The following is a 19,308-nucleotide window of genomic DNA, read 5'->3' as shown; positions in this document are numbered from 1 at the left end:
GAGCCGCTGCCGGAGCCGGAGCGGGGCCGGAGCAGCCGCGGGCAGAGCCGCGCCGCCCAGCCCAGGTAGGAGCCGCCCGGGGGTCGCCGCGGGGGGTCGGGGGTCCCCGCGTTCCTGCCGGGGGGAGGGGAGGGGAGGGGAAGGGGCGGCGGGGCCGCGCCGCTCGCGGGGCGGCGTGTCCCCCCCCCCCCGCCCCTCCCCGGGGCCGGGAGCGCCGGCCGGGGTCCCCCGCGGAATGCCCGCCCCGGCTCCGGCCCCCGGGGGGAGCCGCTCGGCCGCCGCTGCGGAGCCGGGAGCCGCCGGGACCCCCGAGCGGGCTCGGCCCCCGGGAGCGAGGTGCGACCCGGAGCCGGAGCCTGGCAGGCTCTGCACGGTTGCCGGCAGCAGCAGCCCCCGGCCGCCCGGTTTAACGGCAGCACTTCCTAAAGGACTTTCCTACCAGCCCTTTGCGGGGGCGGGGGGGGGGGGGGGAATGTTTTTAGCGTGGCAAGAGTTGCAAAATGAGACGCTTCAGCTTTCAGGAGAGCTGAAGTTCAAAGAGTGAGGGGAGCGGGGGGGACACGACTCTGTAGGGCTACAACTCCTATGGATAACCCGGGAACGATTCCCGGGCTGTGGCCAGTACGAGGAGGAGGAGTGTGGTGGACATCTGTACGGGAGCAGAGCAGTGGGGCTGGCTGGGATGGATGCTCCCCGTGTACTTGCGTGTTGCTGTATTCGCAGCCTGCGTGCTACGATCATAGGCAGTGAGGGAAATGCTGTTTAACAGAAAATTTTCTCAGGCTTTGGGTTGGAAATAAAAGGTTCATTGTTCTGGAATACGTTTCGGTGGAGTTGTGCTTGTGAATAATTTGTCTTAGAATACATGAGGTACTCACTGCATGCGCAGACGTGCAGGTTTGATGCTGACACAGGCTCTGCTTTAACGAACAAGCAGCGTCGATTCTGGGCAGTGGGGCAAAACTCCCTGCAGAAACCTCTTCCTAGGCCCAACTTTATTCTGTGTTATTTACGCATAAACTCCGGCACAGCCTGCAGCTCTGACTGGGAGCTCTGCATAGGTGCGAGATACTGCAAGTGCCATTCAGCTCTCATCATCTATCCAATTTGTGTCTTTCCTACCCTGGTTGGCTTGAGACCTCAAGGTTGTGACCCTCGGGACAGTTAACACACACGAGGTTTGCTTCGTCTCCCACACGTGCCCCCTTTGTGGCGAGGTGCTGCTTGTGGGAGGACCCAGAGCTGCACCCTGCCTCCCTTGGGGGCTTTCTGCTAGCGGGAGACGCTGAGGGCCGGCTCGCTCTGCCGCCGTATCCTGGGCAGCGCTCCTGCCCTGCACCGCAGCAGTGGGAGATTCCCCTGCTTGCCCCCAGCAGCAGCCAGCCCCTTTGTCTCTCCGAGGCGAGACAGCCTTTTCTCCGAGAAGACGTTCAGCAGCCGCATCCCGGCTGGATGTGAGCGCTGCGGTTAGCTGAGAGCAGAGCCTTCCCTGGGCAGGGAGTCGAGGGTCTATGGCCTCGGAGAGCGAGCGAGCATCCCCATAGAGTCGCTGGCGCTCCCGTAGAGCTGCCGGCAGCAGCCAGCGCCTGCTCCTGCGACTGGTTCCTCGGTGGTAGGACATGTGTGCTCTGAGGTAGGACATGGATGTTAACTGTGCTCCGTGCTTTTCTGCCATGGCTTGCTTTAGTCTTCATTTTGCATAGGGGTAGAAGCGTGTTCTCTGAAAGCAGTCTGCAGCGAGGCTCCCATCGTACCAAGGCATTTTTAAAGTGTCTTGATGTAAGTCTGCTTTAGTACTTATGCATATTAGGCAGTGTATTTGAAGAGAACCATCTGGGTAGAGCAATAGATGGTAAGTGGCTGAACCTTTCCCGTTGGTTTCCATTGCAGAGTTGGGCCTGATTAGCAAAGCCAGAAGTTGGGAAAGTTGCTGTGTGGCTCTTTCTGGTTTGCAGGTGCTTCTTTTCCCAGGTCTGGCATGAATTAATGCCTGAGACAAGAGAACTGTACCTGAGATGTGGGGAAGAGGGAGCTGACAGCCTGTGCTGAGAAGGAAGAGGGCTTTAGAGTATCAGCACAGTAAACCAGAATGCTCTTTTTTTTTTTTTTTTTTCCTCCTCTCCTTTAAATGGCCATTTCTCTTAACCCTTTGTGGGCTGGCCCCTGTGGGGATGATGCTTTTGCTCTTCGTGGTTGGGGACATGGGAACAGGGTTCTTGAGGAAGGTGAAGCCTGAGATGAAGGGCTGCGGGTGGGGGCAGGCCAGTGTGTCTCCCAGAGTCCTGCCTGGGGGAACGGGAAGGGGCAAGAGCAAGGCTGATAAAGGCATCAACATCTCCCTGAGGAGAGTCACCTGTGAAAGGCTGGCTCTAAATGGGGGGTTTAGAGCAGCTGCCTGCAGCTCTGAGAGAAACACAGAGACAGTGCTGCTGCCACTGCCTGCAAGTTTCTTGCTGGAGATTTCTTTTGCAAGCTGTGCAAAGAAAATAAGCCAAGGAGTCATGTGGGCTGGCAGAGGCCTAAATACCCAGATGCCAAGGACCATACAGCAACATGCGGGTGAATGGCAAATGATTTGAGGGAGCTGGTCTTCAGCAAGCTCATCAAAGGAACAGCAAGGCAGGTATGTGCGCTGCTGCCTCCAAACTATATATTCTGAAAGCTAGTGTGCCAGGAAATCCCATCTCCGCTTTGTGTGCGTGTGTGCTCACGCTGATTTCTTTACTTGATAGAAAAACAGCAAGTGAACTTAAAACTCACCCAGGACTTGGGGAGGATCCTCAGCTAGATGCTGGCTGATTGTGTGAGTTCTGGTGGGAAAGCGTCAGACTGCAATGTAGGTTCTCTGTTTTCTGCCACAACAGCTGCTTTGAGCATGTTATTTTAGATTCCTCTTTCTCTGGGAGAAGCAGCTGGTTTTGCATGTGCCATGGGGCCAGAGGAGACCGGGGAAAGGCCTTGGGCCCCTTTGGCTGGAAGAGAAGCTGTGTGTTTTTACTGTGTGTGCATGCAGAGTGGGTGATGCTTGAGCCTGCATGGGGAGTGAGTGCCTGCGTGGGTGGGGGGAAGGATGGGCTTTCATGTCAGTGGAGGAAGAGGAAGAAGGGAAAAGCAGGGAAGAGGAGGAGCACGGGGTGACACAAGTGATGAAGGACGGGGAAGGAGCAGATGTATGCTTAGAATCAGACATTGCTGGGCCGTACGGACAGAGGAGAACTCCTTCGTCCAAGAAACTTCATTTTCTTTGAAGATGGTTTAAGCTTTATTCTGTATTCAATCAGGACTAAGCATGTGCACATGGTCAGTGTCTTGCCCTTTTTAAAGGCTTACAGATGTGCCTGGGTTGTGGATATTGATTTTGGCTGGCTTTGGGGGGAGATCTTAGAATCACTGAATTGTCCAGATTGGAAAAGACCTTTAAGATCATTAAGTCCAATTGTATACCTAACACTGCTAAGTCCACCAGTAAACCATGTCCCTAAGCACCTTGTCTACACATCTTTTAAATACCTTGAGGGATGGTGACTCAACTGCTTCCCTGGGCAGCCTATTCCAATGCTTGATAACCCTTTCAGTGAAGAAATTTTTCCTAATGTCCAATCTAAACCTCCCCTGGTACAATTTGAGGCTGTTTCCTTTTGTCCTATCACTTGTTACATGGGAGAAGAGACTAACCCCCATCTTGCTATAACCTCCTTTCAGGTAGTTGTAGAGAGCAATAAGGTCTCCCCTCAGCCTCCTTTTCTCCAGACTAAACAACCCCAGCTCCCTCCTCCGCTCTTCACAAGACTTGTGCTCCAGACCCTTCACCAGTTTCATTGCTCTTCTTTGAATGTGCTCCAGCACCTCGATGCCTTCCTTGTAGTGAAGGGCCCAAAACTGAACACGGCATTCAAGGTGTGGCCTCACCGGGGAAGATCCCTTCCCTGGTCCTGCTGTCCACACTATTTCTGACACAAGCCCGGATTCCATTGTCCTTCTTGGCCACCTGGGCACACTGCTGGCTCATATTCAGCCAGCTGTCATCCAACACCCCCAGGTCTTTTTCCGCCAGGCAGCTTCCCAGCCACTCTTCCCCAAGCCTGTAGCACTGAGTGGGGTGGTTGTGGTACAAGTGCAGGACCCGGCACTGAGCCTTGTTGAACCTCATACAGTTGGCCTCGGCCCATCGACCCAGCCTGTCTAGATCCCTCTGCCGAACCTTCTTGCCCTCCAGCAGATTGATGCTACAGCCCAAAATAGTGTCATCTGTGAATTTACTGAGGGTGCACTCGATCCCCTCATCCAGGTCATTGATAAAGATATTAAACAGAATTGGCCCCAGTACTGAGCCCTGGGAAACACCAGCTGCCAACTGGATTGAACTCCGTTCACCACCACTCTTTAAGGCACAGCCGTACAGCCTGTTTTTCATGCAGCAAAGAGTATACCTGTCCAAGCCATGAGCAGCCAGTTTCTCCAGGAGAAATCTGGAGAAACTTCATGTGCAGCACTTGTTAGGGTCAGACTTTATTTATTTTTCATGCTTCTAGGCAGCCAGGCAGAAGGCGAGACAAAAGTTTTACAAGTCTTCTCAGAAATGTTTTCTGCTCTAGGCAAGAGGCTTCCAAGGCAGAATATACAAGGCTGAGGTATCAGTTACTACAAGGAACCTCTTGCTGTGTGTGAATAGGAGGAACACAATGGAATTGTGGTCTAACAAGATGAGAACAGCTTGAAGGGTATCTCTTAGACTTGAGGGAATGATATGGAGAAATCAATGGGATATTAGTGACTCCGTGATGAAAGCTTTTTACAGGAATGGAAAATGTAGCTTTCAGCTTTGTACAGGAATGGAAAACTTGGCTTTCAGCTTTGTGCAGGAAAGAGACTGTGGTACTACTGCCGAGTCATGCCTGTGCATGGGAGACAGCGAACTCCAGTTTGGCTGTACCCTCCCAGGGGAAATATTAACACTATTGTGGGTTCTCTGACAAGAAAAATGGGGGACTTGGAGGGATAAAAGAAGTTGTAAAACTTTTGAGGAGGTAATGGAGCAGTTTTAAGGATCCCCATAATAATTTTTCATCTGATCTGTGGGACATGGCTTGGAAGGACAATCTGTGATGTATATATGACAGTGCTTTTCGTGTTGTTTGTTCTGGTGCCTGTGGAAGCCTTAGTGTGCTACAGTAGATAGGAGTGGCTGTGACAGTTACTTTTAATGAAGGTGGAGGAAAATGTAGTGAGGACCAGCTTGAACAGGGTCATTTCCACGTTGGTCAACAGCGAGTGGCTGATGGGTAGAACAGAGCTGGCAAGCTTCAAGCAGTTCAAAAGCTATCAAGGCAGTAAACCCAGAAATGTTTCCTGTACCTTCAGATGCTCAACTAGTGTCAATAGGAGCTGATGTAAATTAAGAAGGGAGCACGGGAATCCTGGGGTAGTTTTCAGCCATGCATCTGCAGGTGCCTTACAAGAGAGATGAGAAAGGAAGCCTAGCTGTGATTTATGCAGCCCTCTTGACACCAGCTTCTCTCTCTGACCATGCCGAATGAGGCGAGCTGGACATGGGACCTCAGCTCTAATGTTGTCCTCTGCTGTGTTTGCTCATTGCTCTGCCTTTGTGGAGACCTTGCTGGGGCTGGGAAAAGTCTCCTTGTGTTCCTGGGTGCAGCGTGGCATAAGCATCATCCAAGACAGCTAAGCAACTGCAGGATGCCAAAATGCCTCTGAGGGCAGCCGGAGTGCATGGAGGCTCCCTGAGCCCCCGGAGGTATCGGGAGCTGTGGCAGAGAAGTTGGCTGGGGGAAAAAGTGGAATCATTTCCCTGCACCAGGATGTTGAGGAAATACCAATTTGCAGTAAATTAGCAGTGATTGAATTGTTTAAAGAGGAAGTAATGGACCAAAGAAGGAAACCTGGGTGTTGTAAATCAGTAGGACTGGGGATGGTTCATCCGAGGGCCCTGAAGTAAATAAAGTGTGAAATAGCATCAGGTGTTAACATGAAGGGGATGACTCTTCCTCCTGGCTGGGAAGTTACCAAGGCAGGAACCTAAGCATTGAAAGGGAACTACCAGATACAGCACGAGTAATTTTGCCATGGGATGACTTTACAGAAATCAAACCTGAAGAAGAGTTGCGATATCAGGCAGGTGAGTTTTACTTCTGTTCTGTGGCAGCTGGGAGGGCCTAATTATCGCTCAAATATTTGGAAGGGTCTAACCTTGGGGGTCAAATCACCATAGCTTATATGAAAAGGATGGGTGCACAGTAGGGAAACCTACCTTCCTAATGCTGCTTGTAGTTTGGAAGGCTAATAAAACAGGAACTGAAAATGTACCAATGGACCTAATTTATTAGGATTTTTCATTAGATCCACCCAAAAGAGACTATTTTAGGAAATAAATAGCAGAGTGTGGGCAATAAATAGCTGTAGGGTAAGAGGCAGAGTCCGGTACTGGCTTTCCTAGTTAAGCTGTAGAAAATAGAAGTGTAATGGAGGAGTGTTGATCAGAGCACTGATAGGTGATTATGTGAAGGTTCCTCACACTGAGGCTAGGCTTATTTATTATCTTTAATGATTTGGAGGTGGAGATGGATCAGAGCTGGGTTAGAGAGATTGAGCGTGCCAACTGAAAGGGTTTGCTTTTGCTGCTAAATGATTGGAAGAATTGAGAGACAAGGCTGCTGGATTTGAGCGTGCCAGTGGTTTGGCCGCTATGGCAGCAGTCAGAGTGCAACTCAGATTTGAGCGTTACAGGCACATGAAAAAGGGAAGAACCTGAGCGGATCTTTCCCTGGTGATGTAGCCAGGGTGCTCTGTGGGATTCTACCAGGAGGTTGTGAATCAGTGTGCGGGGTTTGTGTGTGCAGCTGGCAAGGCCCTGTGGCTGTGGGCACGCTGCAGGTGAAGGGGAGCCCCCGGAGATGCTCAGATCTGGCACAGTGCTCTCCAGCTCGGGCACTGTGTGGTCCAGGGGCTCTGTGGAGATCAGTGTCTGCAGCGACACAGCAGTGACAGCCAGCTCTTCCCAGAGCCCCTCGTGTCACATCGGGGACTCATTGCTGCAGGGGCCGTGGGCATCCAGCCTGTGCCAGCATCCTGTGGGACCAGCTGGCGTTAAAATGAATTGAGGGGAACTTTGCTGAGCCCCGGTGAGCTCCTCCTCGACTGTCTGGTGGGACCTTCCCCTGGGGATAGATCCCATGTTACTGATGTATCAGGGAAGAAGGAGCCAAGATATAAGCTGTCCATGCATATGGCTGATTTCCTACCCAGATCCACAGCGCCTCTTACCTAGGGACTGGGGAAGTATGTACCGTGTTCAAAGGGCAGCGTTACTGTTAAGTGCCTGAAGTGCAGTTTTTGAAGAGCCTGTGGTCTCACAGTGGGGGGAGGGAGATTAGAGAGTCCAGAGGGTTCACATTTCTGCTTGATCATAAATCCCCGAGCCAGGTCTCAGTCAGATGGCAGGGTAACAGTGTTTATTCTGACCATCCTTTGCATGGAAGTGGCTGCATAACACAATACCCAAGTGATGTCTCAACTGAGCACTTGGTGAGCCATCCAGCACAAGGGGATTTTCATCTCTGCTGAGATCTCCTGGCTTCAAAGTCTGCAGAATTTATTTGCATCCTTCATGAGGAAGAGAGCCAGGCATACGGTTTTCACTTAGTCTCTCTGTTCCTTCCCCCCTTCCCTACTTGCTTTTCAGTTTGTTTACTTGGTTAGTTCAGCATCAGCACAATGATGTGGAAATAAAGCAAAGGAGCTTCGTCTTGGCCTTATTGCATATGCATAAATGAGAGAAATAGATCATACTGGCAATCCCTAGCTAGGCTACAGTTAATGGAAATTCTTCTGTGACCTTATAAACCCTGCTTTGCAAGGGTTTATAATGAGTCTGCAAAAATTCATTCTGGGCACAAACAAGTCATCTGAGGTCTTAGACCCTGTGAGCACAAGGTAATAATAATACTAATTTCCCACCCACTCAGGCATGTGCTCAGCTCCTTAAAGACTTTGCTATTTTTAAAAAGCAGGTTTTTCCTTTCTGGGACTGTCAGAGTGTGTGTGTGTATGTTGGGATGGGGGGGAGGAGGATAGCTGGTGGCAAACAGCTCTTTCTGTGCAGCGTAACGCCCGTTCCCCTGTATGGCCTCCCATGGGAGAATCACTGGGTCCCTCCCGTGGCTCTAGCTGAAGCAGTTTATGTCATTACCATTGCGGACTGATAAACTGTGCGATCTCACCTCAGCTGTTTCAGCAGAAACTCCACTCTTTCTACATGATAGTGGCTCTGCACCCTCTTTCCCCTTCCTACACGGACATCTGAATCTGATATCAAAGACAGTCTGGGCCTGATCGGGAGGGGATGGATTCTTAAAAAATCCCTGCAACATTTTGTTCAGCCTTAACTTTTTTTTTTTAACTTTTTGCTGAAAACTGTGGAGTTTTTGATTCAATGACAGAAGTTGACATTTTTCTGAAGAATGTGTTGCATTTTGATGCTGTGCTTTTTGTTTTGTTTTGGGTTTTGTTTTTTTTTTTTTTTTTTCTTGTGGTTTTGTTTTTTTTTTTAATGGCTCAGTGTTAGAGGGATTGCAAGGCTAGCCGTCACTGATGTTTGAGCCTGTAGTGGTATCCATGTTGAGCATTGGCCCTGTGCTTTCCCTCTGTAGACTATGAGGAAGAAGGAAATTGCTGTGTCTGATAGAGTTGCACTTCATGTGTCTCATCTCAGGTGAAGTGGCCAGGCTGGGAAGTAACCGAGCCACGGCCAGAGCCTGGCTGCAGGCACACTAGTGCAGTGCAGTACTGTTAGTACGCAGTTCATTGAAAGCAGTGCTGATCTGCAAACTGTCACATGTGCCAAAACTGCTTTTTTCACCCCAAAAACGTTGATCAAAATATGTTTTACTTTACCCACATTCATTGTTTGCCCTTGCTGTTTTCTTGTTTGGTCTCTGCTTGTTTTCCATTTTTGCTCTGCCTTCTGTGTGATCTGGTAACATCTGGTGTTAAAAGATTGTATGTGTGCATGGACAGCTTTGAAAGCAGGCTATCACATCTCTTTTTAGACTGAAAAATGTTTGGGGCAGAGACTGTGCTAATGTTCACAGAGCATCTGGCCCTCTCCAGGTCCAATTCATCACTGTCTTCCAGTTTGCATTATTGTTCACACCAAGGTAAAGTGGGTGTGAAGCTGGAATAATAATGTTTCACACTTGCTTTGCATTGGTTTTGATATCCAACAGCGTTTCAACCTATCAGAACAGACAAAGAAATGGAGTAGTTGGAAACTGAAAACACAGTCTACAAATAACATGTTAATTAGCCTTACTGAGAAAATGGCCACTGTGCTTGATCCCATATCAACGGCAATTTTGAAATCAGGCTGGGATTTTTAAATTCTAGCTTAAGGGTTCAAATCATCGTGCAGAAATGAGTAGGTGAGGGCAGCAGCAGAGCTCAGTCAATGGTTCCCCCAACTTCAACCTTCTCATGCCGTGCAGATCTTCCAAATTTAACTCCAGCATGGCTGGACAACCCTGATATTTTCGTGAGTCTCCAGAGAACCCTGAACAGTATCTCTATAGTATAATATACCTTGCTAATTTAAAAAGGGCTTGGTGGGAATACTGGTTGTTCAGTGTTGGTTGTCAGTGGTGTTGCTTCTTTAATGAAACCTAATGGCATAAACATGGAAAGAATTTAATGCTACATTGTATAGCTGAAGTTTTGTGTTTGGGAAACAGGGCCTTCTGGTATTATGGTAGTTGGACTTCCCAAGGGTCTTTCAGGAGACATGTCTTTCAGTGATTTGGACTGACATGTCTTTTGTTCTGTTCCTGCTGAGTGTTAAATAAGATTTGTCTACTCAGTCACTATTCAGTTATTGAAGAACATCACAGCCAACAGAAATGCAAACAAACTGTCGGGATGTTTGTTTATGCAAGACATCATTAGAAAGTCTGTAGGAAAAAAAAATTGTTCTGGTCTGTTAGATAATTAATCTGCATTTTAAGAATTGTCTAAAGACATATTTGCAAGCTAGTCCATTGAGCTGCTGCTCATCTATTCAATAATCCCCATATTTAATAGTCCCTAAGAATGTATTTCCATAATGTGCTGTGAACAGTTGAGAAATCTGCATCTTTTTTGTCTTAAGATGTCAGTACTTGCACATTTTCTGTGACAAATTTTTTTTTCTGGCTGTTGGTGAAAAATCGAGACATATTAGCTTCCAACTCATAGGGCTGGGGATAGGGAGAGAGGAAGCTTCTTAAAGCAAACCCCTGGGTCTAGATCCCTTCAAATGTTGGATGAGTTTGCAATTTCAGATGCCAGCGCCGTGGCGTGAGTCTGCAACGTGCTGGCAGCGTTGCCCAAAACGTACCTCGTGGCGAGTGGGTGCGGGGAGAGGGGCTTTGCTGGCTCTCAGGGGCCCTGGCTTCTTGTCCCGTGGGTGTCGGAGGAGCAGGAGCACGTCTCCGGAGGGAGGGTCTGAGGTATGGATTCAGTGGCATCTGAACCAGTGCTGTCTTGTAGGGGTAGCGCTGCTGGAAGGGGTGTGAAATGCTGTAGCCCTTGTGTGGTACCTTTCTTCTGGCAGGAGCCTGGAGCACAGCTCCGCTGGCACTGCTGGCTCTGACTGATCAAGCCCGTTTGGCTCCGGGGAGCTGGCTTTACTGCAGCCGCACGAGGCACGGCTTGGGACCTGCGGCTGCGTCTGGGCAATGAAAGCCCCGTTTCTGCCTGGGATCCTGACAGCAGGCAGCTTTACTCATGGATGGTGGGCCAGGCTCTGGTTTTGGGGTGTCTGCTGCATAACCAGCTACCTGTGTCATCTGAGCCAAGGTAACCTGTGTTCCTGTATGGTGACAAATGTGAGGGTTTGAGAAAGGGTGTGAAGTTTGGTTAAGTTATCTTGCATTTACAGTGAAAAAAGGGTAAATGTATGGACAGCTCTTGTAGCATGGCTGGCATGTGATAACTTGCTAATCCACGTTAAAGAGAGCAGGGAGTAAAACCCACACTTTGAGACAGGAACCCCCGGGAGTCAAGGTGAGAAGCTGGAGCTTAATTTCATTATCTTATCAATAACTAGCTGGTCTTGTGCTGTGTTGTGAATTCTCAGGGGTGTTAATGCTATCTTTGACTGTCTAAGCAAAGAAATAATGAATACAAGTAGAAAGAGCATTGTGTGCAGTCATGGTATCTATACCTTAAAAATGATGTTGGCAAACTCAAGAGAGATAAGAGAGGAGCTACAAGGATGATGTGAGGTCTGTAAAGTGTGCTGGAGGGAGAGACTGAAGCTCTATCTGTTTTGTGTAACAAAGAGAAGGCAAAGGGGTGATTTGGTTATTGTCTCTAAGTACTTAATCAGGGGAAGAGACTTCTCATAGCCAACGGTATGAAGGCAGGACATGGTTCTGTGTCTGGATGATCAAGCTAGATAAATTCAGATGAGAAAAAGGCATGTTTTATTTTTGTACAGCTTTATACTTAAGCACAGGAGCAAATTACCCAGGACTTGGTACATTTGCTGTTTTTTAATTGAAATGATACATCCTGAGGAGTTCTTTTAGGTCAGCTATGGGCTGCGGAGCCTTGTGGGAAAACTCAGCATGAGTCAATAACAAGTAAAACAAGATTTTCAAAATGGTAATGGCCATTATTGTCCTTCAAATCTTTCAGTTATGTAATGATTTTTTTTTGTTTGTTATTTTTTTGGTGGTGGTGGGGTGTGGAACATGACAGATCGATGGACAGGGACACACATGTGAAATCCAGCAGGGCTCTGGGATGCAGTTTAGAAGGGTTGGTGTCAGCTGAGCCCATTTCAAGGTCTTTGCCACAACTTCAGGCCATAATGGCACAGTGCTGTATGTGCTAAACTGTCACCCTTGATGAGTTTTTGCTTGTGAGGACAACTCCATTGTTTGAACAACAGTTCAAGAATCCCCTCTTCCCACTGCTGTTAGAACAGGAACAGGCAGCATAAGGTTCCTCCAAAAACAAACCTGCTTCTAGCATGACTTTACAGCTGGGACTTGAAATGGCTTGGCCAGAATTGCTCCCTGTGGAGGACAGAAGGTGGCTAGAAATCTGCAGTTACCACTGTAGGGCACTTGGTATGAATGGAATCATGTACTGACTGTATGAGCCGGAGAAGCTCTGTTCCTTTGGACAATGATGTAGAGCTGAGCCCCAGAGTTTCCTGTGCACTGAATTTCAATACAGTTCTTTCTCCCCTGGGTTGCCTGTCTTCCTTCCCCAACTGACTTCTCCAGTGAGCTTCCTGCCCTTCCCCTGGTTTTCTTCTGTTTGAGAAAGCTGGTGTTTGGACATGCTCAGAGTGGCTGAAGGGGTCTGCTTTCATCAGACCCACTTTCCTCTTATTCTTCCATGAGACACACCAATCTTCAAAGCCTCCAGCATGTGCCCCCGCAGAAAAAAAGGATGCTGCAACCAGAAATCCCTTATGCCACCATCTGAGGTTTGTTCAGGCAAACTCAGGGAGAGAGATTAAGAGGCATCATTACCATTCAGTTGTTGGCTGGTGTGTTAATTAGGGCACACTGTATGCTCAGGAAGGTTACTTTCACCTAATACCTAGCTCCTCACCAACCTTACAGCTGCAAAGCAAGGTGTAAGTGAAAAAGGAGCAACATCAAGAAAATGCAGTGATGCATCACAACTTGAAGCACATTTCACAAGTGATTGGGGCAGGGGTGCAGCTGAGTCTGCACCTCCAGGCTGTTGAGCCAGTGCCCTCTTGTAGCCTCCCCCTTCTAGATAGAAGGCATTGCCAGGTGGACATCCTGCAGCCTTATCTAGTCACCTTCCACCCCTTTGACTTGGCTCTTTGCAGTTTGGAAGGGTATTTCCTTTCAGATGGTGGCATCTGAATTTTTTTTTTTCTTTCAATGTTTGATGTTGGTGCATTAAAGAAAATTAAATTAGGGTTGTATCAGTACGAAGGAGAGATTACCATTTGCAAAAACAGATATTGCTTAAGTTAGTAATATTGTAACTGTTAATTGAGTGTTCATTGATTGTCTGTCACTGCCTTGACGTAATCTGTTATTCTCCTTTCAGGTGGATGGCCTACCACTGATTAAATAGTATAGCTGCTCTTGCACCAGTTAACTGTCTTGATTGTTCGTTTTCTTCCCCCCCAGTGATTTCATTTTACCAGCGGTATAATTAACATCATCTCTTCCTCTTTGGAGTGATCTCAGCCTGCATGCCATCCTTGTTCTCTCCCAAGTACCTTTAATGCATCTAATACTGCAGGGTTTTTAAGCGGCCTGAGACAAGAATTTAAGCTGGGCATGCATTTGAACTCAGTCCAAGAGATGTTGTCTGCGTGAATTTAGGGTCTGAGTTTCCCCAGAAATTGCTTCATTTGTTAGAGGTTCTTTGTTACTGAAGGTTCAATTATGGAAGTGAAATGGGGGGGGGGGGGGGGAAGAAAAAGAAAAAACAAAACCTATCTGCTTTATGGCGCCTTTCACGGAAATGGCTCCACAGTCATGACCAAGCTGTTTGGGGTAACTGGTATGTAACAATGAGACTATGTAATGCTTTTCACTGGAGACTTGTCAAAGCCTTTTCCAGCACTTCAGTGAAGCTCTTCAGGCTCCCTGAGGAGGCTGTGGGGATGCAGGCATGAGAAGGTGCCTGTGCAGGACACGCACGGATGCAGCAGCCAGGAGAGCCGGAGGGTTTGACGTAGCACCCAGATCCGCAAGTCTCAGAGTCCTCTGAGTACTTCTGTAACACAAGACAAGGAGCTGGCAGCACGTTCCAGTAATCCCCTGCACTAGACGATGCTCTTCTTCTGTATCCACTGTGTGATCCAACGTGTCTGAAGTAATTGCATTTTTTTCCTCAAAGAATGAGACTTGTGGCATAACATGGTGCGGTTTTGCATATTGAATTATTTCTCCTCTGCTAGAGTTTGCATGAAATCTTTAAGATTTGTAGTGGGCTTTCCTGACGTCCTAGGTTGGTCTTTAAGATCTTTCTGCTGTGTGTTTGATGGACTTGAGCACTTTTGAGAGATTAATTAACCTTAGGTGAAAGACTATGATTTAACATTTATATAGGGGGGAGGGAAATTAATATTCTTTCTGCCATGCTGAGTATGTTTAAACTTATGCTTTCAGCTTGTCTGACTTTGAATATCTTCTAACTAGTACAAATGATAGAACAATTTATTTTAGATGATGAGTTATGAGAATACTGCTCATAAACCCAGAGCACGACATTTTCAATCACATCTTCATTGCATTGGTAAGAAAAAAAAAAAATGATTTTTGTATCTTGACATGTTTATCCTTTGGAGACTGAGTCGGTTATCATATTGTGTAAGAATTCACTCTATAGCTTTTGGGTCTGTGGGAATATCATCATGTCAAGAGGAAAATCCTGCAGGGTTTATTCCAGCTGTTACAAAGTTGGGAGGATAGCACAAGTTAGAGCCCATTAAGTTCTATGGAAAAGCTGTCATGGGGAAGCAAATTTGTCCTAAAATACTTTTTTCGGTTTAGCCTGCTTTAATTTCATGAGTATTGTCATGCAGACAAAATCTTACAGGGACTGGGGATTACCTGGTCAGCCTCCCTGCTGATTTATTATTGCACTATTAATGTTGGCCCCCTGATAGCAGCGATGGCTCTGGCCACCCTGGGCTGCTGGGGACTTCGTCATAGGCTCTGAGCGAAGGTTGGTTTGCTGCTGGGTGGTCCTGAGAGTCCCTGTGTCCTCCCTGACTGTTCTCCCTCCCTCCCCAGCTCTGAAGTTGGGATACAGGTGACTTTCTCCCTTGGAGTGTGTCAGGGCTTGCAGAGCTTTGCCAGCATGTCTGAGAGCAGTGCGACAGAGTGTCTCTCTGCATCCTGCTGACATCCTTCTGCCGTTCTGCAGACACAAGCAAGGCAAGAGGACTCCTTACAGGACCATAGGCTCCTAAATCCCTCATCACAGTGATGTTTCCTCAGCTTCCCTTTCCATTGCGCTGAACTTTTGGCTCGCTCTTTGTGGTCTTCCTCCAGAGGCTGCAGGGCAAGCAGAGATGCTGCAAAAATGATTCAAAGTGACTGTTCAGGTGGGGTATTCGCATCACTGTCTTTCATTGTTGCATGATGATGAGCTTGGTCAGCCCAAATATTGATTGGTGTCCTCTGAGAACAGCAAGTTGTATGAGATTACCTGGACTGCAGGATGCAAGGGCTGCCACTTTCCAAAAGGGCCCTGAAGAGGAAAATCCTCTTAGAAACAAGCAATGAATTCAGCCCTGTGTATCTTTCATGCCTAAGATGTATTCTGCTGCTCATCTCCTCCCCACTCCGGGGTTGTGTCCCAATGCCAGCCTTGTTCCAGAAAGTGTGGTGGCAGCCGGGTGCGAGGGGACAGCCTGTGGCAGGGCCGTGCCTGCGCTGGGCTCCGGCGGCTGAGTTGGCCCCACCATGGGGAGAGCAGATGCGGCAGTGTGCGTGCTTGGCAAGACTGGGAAGAAACCTGTGATACAGAGGTTAAAGCTTCAAAGAGAAAAAACCAACGCCGTCTTTTTTATTATTCTATTTGTAATGGTCATTTTCTTACTTGGTCTTTGGTGGTGTGCAGCTTTAAACTTTTATTCAGGGCCACAAGAACCAGAAACTTGCTTTCCATCAGCCCATTAAAATGAAGGTGGAAATTCTCTTGCAAACTCCGGAGCTAGGGATCCAGAGCTTTTAGCAATATATCAGAAATCATGAGTTGAATGATCAAATCAGCTTTGGCGTGAAGCTCTTTCTAGCCCTTAGCTGAGGTAATTGATGGAATTTGTGCATTGCTAGCTGTGGTCTGCAGGGTTCATCCTGCTGTGAATTACAGCACTTTGAGTTGTTCTCCTCTCTGTGCTGGTAGACTTGCTGGTTGTTTGGTGGGGAGCACCGTACTGGAAAGCCTCTCCTCACTTCTCTCTGCATGCAAAGCATGGACAAGACTGTGCTCCTGGAATATGGCAGATTAAAATGAGTTGATGCTACAGGAGGTGGAAATGTTTTTCTGAAAGTATAACTGAAAGCAGTTTTCTCCTTGACTGTATGTTGAGCAAATTTCCAGTCACAGCAACAAAAATATCCAAGTCCCATTTGCAGACATTGGTGTTAATACAGTACAGCTGATATGCTCCATTTGCTTGCATAAATGCAGCTTTTAAAGCTGTCACATATGCTAGATAGAGCCACTACTCCTCACCTGCTTCTTCTTGGAATGGCAATGTTTAGAAGGGATTCCCAAAATGATGGAGATGATGGTTGTATCTATGCAGTTGTGCATATGTCAGGGCTAGAAACCCACCATTTCCAAGCTGGTGTGTGTAGCACTGCTTCAGATGAAATGCTCAAAATGCAGTTATACAGATGGAATTTTTGAGCTATATACCTTGGCTCAAGCTCTCCTGTTTCTGTAGCTTTGTTTACGTGGAGGTTTTGTGCTGGATTTTGATTTTCCCATTATTGAGGTTGTTATGTTTTTATAGTGTTGCATTACTCATTGGTTCCTTTTATTCCTTTCAAGTTTGCCAGCCATGACTAATGAAGAGTTTTGCTGCAGCCCTCTTACGGAGTGGAGACTCAAGCTGGGTTAAGGGGGGCCATTTTTTTTTTTCCTCCCCACCACCAAAATTTGATGCGGAAGAGTTGGTGCTTTCAGAGGGAAGCTGCAAGCTGAGAAGTTGTGACCCCTTTCTCCTCCCACACCCAGCCCACGAGAGGATGGTTCAGGAGTGCTGATGAGGTATCTCCAGTTTGGATGTGGTGTGCTGTGGGCTGGTCTTTCTAGTCAGACTAGTGCATCCCTTGGTAAAGTACTGTCCCCCTGTTATGTCCTTGAAGTCCCTGACCAAGTAAGAGCTGTGTTTTATGGGACTGTTAGGACTCATAATGGATGGCAGGGGTTTGAGATAATGTGCTACGTTTTCCTGGAGCAGTGGCAATAAGGTTTCTAGTTAATTTTATTTCGATTGTTGAGGTGTTTGTGATTTAATGAAGAGCTACAATCTGGTAAAGAAATTAGTCTCTTTCTTGGTTAAAGGATGAACTTTTTCTCAAGTGAAAATCTGGAGCATTGAACCTGTCAGCAACTGGCTGGCTTTGCAGTGGTGAGGGTCATCATCTCCCATGCTATTGCCACTGGCATGCCTTTAGTGTCATAACATGTTCCCAGCATAGCTGATGACCTATTTGGGATTATTTCATGCAAACACTGTTGGTGTTTTCTGTTTAGCAATGGCCACAGTCATGAGCACTGGCCCCAAACATTTTGGCAAGGTTAAATGCAGAACCCTACACCTGTGTTGGGGACAGTTGAGTTATTTCTGCTTCATTGCTGAGTCGGTGCTATAATTTTTATCTTTCTCTGCCTCTCTTATGCAAGGCTTTGTCTTCTACACTGAGAAGCTCAGCAGATGACCTGGAGTCTGTTATGCCATCTGTTTGGGTGATGTCCTGATGCCCCCAACTCTTTCTGGTTGAACTGATGCTTTCTTAGCACCATGTATTTCAGAGGTCAGTCAACCCTGGGAGTGCTCCTGGGGAGGGAGATAGGATTCAAGCAACAAAAAAGAGGAGGGAAGTTAACAGTACTTCACATATGAATAATCCTCCCCTGCTCCTAAAGCACAGCTCCTTTGCCTGGCAATCTCTGACTTGCCTGTCATGGGGATATTGTTTCTGCAGGAAACCCCTCTTGGTCTGATGGGAACACTGAAGTAAAGGTGCTTCCCAGTGACCCAGAACCACAATCTGTTGCAGCAAGAAAGCAGCAGCAGATGGTTTTTTTTTGCTGGAGGTGGTGTGCCTTCATATGACAGAGTAGAATAGTTTGTATTAGATGTACCTTGAGCAGTAGGCCCTGGACTAAACTGTGGGCATTTTCTCCCAGCTGGAAGACATTGAATTTACAATGAAGACATTGGAGAAGGAGAAAAAGATGGATTCTTGTTTGGTCAGTGTTGATGCCCACGGGCTGGGGAAGGTGAACGAGCAGAAGATGCAGAGGTTTGGAATGTGGCTGGTGCCACAGCACTGGCCACTGTGCAGAGCTGCAAAAAATGTACTGCCTTTAGATGAGGAGATTGTCCTTACCCCTTTTATTCACAAAGGTGATGCAGGAGGAAGAAGTGGTCTGCCTGGGACAAAATGAAAAACCCTGGGGCAGAACTGAGAGTTGAACATGCAGCTTCTGACTTGTCAAAATTAGCCCTGTTCATCCCACAAACCTGCAGCGTTAACTCCTAACCACCTGCTGTAAACATGAAGTCACTGCTCTGAAATTAAATTTTTGTGCATGTCTCTTCTGCCAGCCTTTGGCTAATTTTATTTTGTTTTTTTTTTTTTTTTAATCCTGTACTTCCTTCTCTCTCTGTCACTTATAACCTGTCTAACAAGAACTACATAATAGACTTTTAAAGGCAATTTAGTAGTGCAAACTTAAAACTGCAGGGAAGGCATGGTGAGACAAAGCAGAGCAGCTTTCAAAGGGACAAAGAAGATACCAGGTTCATATCTAATCTCCGAGTGCCTCCTGTAGTTCAGGTGAGTGTAGGGAGGGCCCCATGAGAGCAGGTAATAAACTGTGCCTAGAAGGGCTGTGATTACTGATGGGCATGTGTACCATGTGCACCCCAGGTGGCCCTGGGTACATCCATTCTGTGTTCTGGCATCTTAAACTTTCGTGTACTTACGAGGGCTGTGGTTGTCACAAGCGTTCCAGAGAGCAGGAGCTCTGCTGCTTTTCAAGGCCATGGCATGCTGATAAATATGGCACAAATGTCCAGAGTGAAGAGGCTTGGGGGTGGGAAAAAGAAGGAATATCTGCAGGCCAGGCTTGGTTGTGTACAAAGGCTAGTTACTGGATGTCATTGTGAAATCCTGCATCTAGGTAGAGAAGTGGCATCCCAGAAAAAGCTTGCTGGATAAGAGTGACCTCCTCAGCCAACTGTAAATGCCTTCTGGCTGCTTGTTGTCTGTGTCACTAGCTGCCTCATGCATACCAGCTCTAGCAGCCAAATTGAATGCCCTAACGCTGAGTGAGATGGGCTACAACAGTACAGGGGTGAGCAAAGCCAGAGTCTCTCTCCGTAAAGACTTTCGCGTTGGTGGAGACTTGGAAGATCCCCTTCACCACTTCTGCTGTATCTTCGGCGTGGTTAGAGGTGAAGGCCAAGCATGACTGGCCCGGCTGTGGGAGCCTCTGAAACCCGCTGAACTAGTGCAAGATCCTGATCTGGTCCTTGGCAAAGAAACCCAGCCTTGCTGCTTG

General features: G+C 47.6%; 1 protein-coding gene across 5 annotated transcripts in view; it reads left to right on the top strand.

Moving 5' to 3' along the window:
* The window catches only part of GRIK4 (glutamate ionotropic receptor kainate type subunit 4), a 210,591-nt gene continuing 191,283 nt past the window's right edge, over window positions 1–19,308 (top strand). For all 5 annotated transcript variants that reach the window (XR_006166055.1, XM_042800563.1, XM_042800565.1 and 2 more), the window contains exon 1: window positions 1–65. The gene's annotated coding sequence lies outside the window, so the exon portion shown is untranslated. The remainder of the gene's footprint in view (window positions 66–19,308) is intronic.

Source organism: Tyto alba, unplaced genomic scaffold, assembly GCF_018691265.1.
Source record: "Tyto alba isolate M040663 unplaced genomic scaffold, T.alba_DEE_v4.0 Super-Scaffold_32, whole genome shotgun sequence".
NCBI lineage: Eukaryota > Metazoa > Chordata > Aves > Strigiformes > Tytonidae > Tyto > Tyto alba.
This window is presented reverse-complemented; position numbering and strand designations above follow the sequence as displayed.